The following is a 4,243-nucleotide window of genomic DNA, read 5'->3' on the forward strand; positions in this document are numbered from 1 at the left end:
ATACTATTACAGTAATAAAGTATGTCCTTTTTTAAAAGACTTTTCAGCTCGTTTTTTACACATCATTTTATTAAGAAGGGATTTTGTGAAGATTGTAGTAATTTAATACTTGAGTTCATGAGTGAATTAAAGCTAGACCACCATGGATAACTTGGAAGCACTGGACGGCCATCCCACTTAAAATAGCGGAAAATTACCAATTTCAAATTAAAGAAAACTTAAAACGAACAACATTTTGCTAAGCCGCTGGAATAAAATTATTACAATAAGCAGATTATATTTATGCCGGCATGCTACATAAGCTTTATCACATTAAGAATGAGTTTTATATATTCGAAACACATCTCATCAGTATCAACGTACTTCTTTTTTAATTGAATGAATTGAATCTTGGCTATATCATTATATTTATGCGCGTAATTAAATGTTCACTACTGGCAAATTATCAGTGCCCCTAATATTTATTCAGATTTTCAATCTTAGGAAATGAAAAGGTAATTTTAAAATCAGTTAGTTATTTAGTCAAAGTTCTTATAATCAACATAAGAATTTCGTCTTATAAGGAGTAATATAATCAGTCTTTCATACTATGTAACAGCTTAGGTTGGTTGGTTAAGAGTTCACCTGCAACAACTAAGCATGTGTCAAAACAGTAGAGTTCAAGTATTCATTCACTTCCTTATTTTGTAAAACCGTTATATTTCCTATTATCTTATATTGAATGTTGAGAGGCTTTGCTTGTCTGAACAAACAATCCCACGCTCCACTGTGGCTGCGAAGATCTAAATAAAGACCTATTTACTACTTGTCTGGTTTCTTCTATCGATAGCACGAGGGTTACCTAGAGGCATGAAAACTACTTAGAATAGAGTGTAAGTCACCACTGGAGGGAAATAGGATCAAGTCGTTGCCCACATCAATGTTACATCTCGGAGTTAGTGCATAGTGTGGGATATCCTGCCGCAAAAATCAGGTTAACCAGCTCTTTTGGTGACTGCGTATAACAGGTAGAACCTTAACAGAACACAAGTATGTATTAGTAAGAACAGATTAATGTAGCAGAGAGTTATGTTACTGCCATATTTCCCAGCCTATGACGTGCAACTGACTAATCCGCGTTGGTTGCTCTCGATCTTAAAGATGTTTGTACAGTTTTCGATATCCAGCTTAAAATTGCCTAAGTTTAATGGATGATTTGGTTTGGACGCAGTGACCCTACAAGAGTGTAGGAGTATGATTTAACTTCATATCATTAGAATTCAAATATATTGTATATATGTCATATTATTTGACTAAAATTTGATTTAATCGAAAATAGCTGTGTAACCAGCGATAACAAGTAGAAGGGCATCAATATTTAATTTTGGATCTAGAGATAACCAAATTGAATGTTCTGAGAGTTATACATGATGAGCACTAATCACTTAGTGTTTGTTTTATATATTCATATATTTCCTGCAATCACTAGCAAGTGGTCCTCTTTGCCCAAAAAAACTCATTCAGATAAATAAACGTTATCACAGTTCAAGGCAGTAATACTTCGTATATGCATATTTACAAATAAACGCCATTTGGTAACGTCATCTGTGCAGTATGCTATAAAGACCTTTCCAGCAGTTCCTGCTCCTTGAATCTAGGTCTGTATTTCAAACGACCTCATTGCGTAAAAAGAATTATCAATCGTTCGCCTTTCCTAAGTTTTTAAGTTCTGATCATGATTCGTATAACCGTAACTTTCTATTTCTAAATATTTTTCTCTTGAACCCGTTTTGTACAACTTATCAAGTTTTGCTGAAAGTATTCCTTTAGATTCTTAGACGCTATTTGCGTCAGGGCAACTTTGAACTATTAAAGTACTTTGTATTTTTAATATAAATAGGTTTTTATCTTAGAACTCTAGTAAATAGGCACAAAGTTTGTGTTCTGATGTAATTAGATACCAGTGGCTTCAAATGACTTTGTGCATTATGCCGTAGAGCTTAGTTAAGCCTCATCTAATAACTAGTTTGGTGGATGATCTGCACTCAGACAACGTACTCACATTTTGGTCACTGTGTGCCGCTCCTGTTATCCCTCTTAGCTTCCAGGGAACTACATGGAGCAATTTCAAGGTTCATTCCACGAGGACTTGTACGCATGTTTATATTCGAGGATCAAAAATTGGTACAAAAACCAGTTCTAGCTTATGTGATTTCATTTTTTGAAGATGTTAGTCGAACTCATCAGCTCTCAAATCTCTTCCCGGGTATACTGAAAACTAACCCCAAACTTTTCAGGCTCAATGTCGCAATCGCAAAAGAAAAGTAAGAGGAGTAACCTGACATTCTAAAGCATTTCTGTTCAGTATAATTAGCCTTCCTGTGATGGGGATTTCATCAGCTGTAGTCAGGAAGGCCAACATACAGTTAAGTGTCTGACCCTCAATAGTCTATCTTCAGAAGTGTTTCTGATATCAGTGTATGGAATTTAAAACCATATTAGATAGACTTGATACTTCAGAGTACCCATTTATTATCTACAAGCGAACTCTACCATTAGAATGCAACCTGATGAACCATAGTCAGTTGTGTGACCACTCAGGTGTCATTCTTGCTTGAACAAAGGGGGCTGAAAATGTTTAATTATAGTTCAGAAGGACTCTGAATTTTTAACTAAATCTATTGAAGTTAGCCTGATTCCTGAGGTAGACCGATGGTGGTCCATTTCGAATAGATTATCCTGCCCAATATCTGGCTGATTCAACATAACAGTAGACACTCCTCATACAGTGACAGCCACGCATGAATTTTGGTATGATAAATCTTGAACATTCTCGAAAGTCCTTGTGATTCGTGGGGGCAGACTGAGACTTACCAGGCAACTTATCGTAAAGTAAAAAAATAGTTCCCCCATCCATCCCGCAAATTGTTAGTGAACAACTCACTATCAAGGAGCTCGACATCTACTTCTTTCCAGTTACTTCTGATGACCCCGGCTTGATTGTCACAACTCATACTGATCAATGGAACCTCAACACCACGATACACCCATGGAAACCAACCCGCTAAAGGCCGATTTGGCAATTACCGACACCCTTCCCGGTGTGAATAGCCTCATATTTGTCCGACTCTGAATTTCTTCCTTTCCTACTATCTGCTCATGCGATAATGTAAGTACGTTAAAGTTGGAAAATTAGTAAATGAATAGAGCAAGTATAATGCTTTCCGGAGAAGCTTGGCTTACTAGTGACATCACAAAAGGCAAACTATCTCTCGACGCTTTCTGGCCGCTACTTAAAGATAGATCTGACACTTTTAGTTGTCGGCCTTGTTTTACAGACCTACCTCTCTCGAGACTCACAAAATCTTATCTCCTAGGATAAGTCACTCTCATACCTTAATGTATAGTTTAAAGAGTACTTACAGTTCTTGTCCGATAGGTGTAGTTTTTAGATTACCTGGAGACTGTTACTTTCGGATTAGTTCATTCCTTCAGGCACACAGAGGAGCTCTGGAAATAAATTTCTCCGAGAAATTATCAATGGGTGATTTCGATTTGTAAATCCCCACTCTTTAGATCAGGATCTTCAGATGATTAATATCATATTAAGTACCAGAAATAAAAGTTCCGATTTTCAAGAATAATAGTCCAGTATGTCTAGGAGGAACCTAACGAACCGTTACTAGGCTGTATCACATCTTCATCAATCACTCATCGGAATTTAGTGATCGACTAGTAATGAACCTCTTATTTCAAAATGATAATTCCCCCACATCATTCTGCCTCACAGGAATTGGTTTACCTGATGAGTGGACTACATAGAAAATCATTCGCTAAACTGGTTACACTGCTGTTAGAGAAAGCCTCGAAAGGGTTGGCGAACGGCGGGCCCCTCTTAAAAACGTCCCACGGTCCGCAGATCGCTAACCTCCTGGACTGGTGATAAACGTAAACACCAAGATAATCCAACTGCCTAAAGTTTTGTTTCTCGCGGACTTATCAGGAACAGGCATGTTTTCTGAAAAGAATGGTTTCCTTCCAGTTGCACAGACGACTGGCCATACAGGGTTTTATGTAATTCTTGAACTCAAAATATATATGGAGGTAGAACAAATCATCACTCTCGTCCTATGTATTCTGTAGAAAATAAATATAGTTCTTTATACAACTTTATGAAGAAGATGCCATATACCACGTCAACTATCCTGGATCTAGATTTCTTAAGATCATATAGTCGTAATATTTGGGTTAATTGGTTGTCAGC

This window comes from Schistosoma haematobium (genome assembly GCF_000699445.3).
Source record: "Schistosoma haematobium chromosome Unknown HiC_scaffold_180, whole genome shotgun sequence".
Lineage (NCBI taxonomy): Eukaryota > Metazoa > Platyhelminthes > Trematoda > Strigeidida > Schistosomatidae > Schistosoma > Schistosoma haematobium.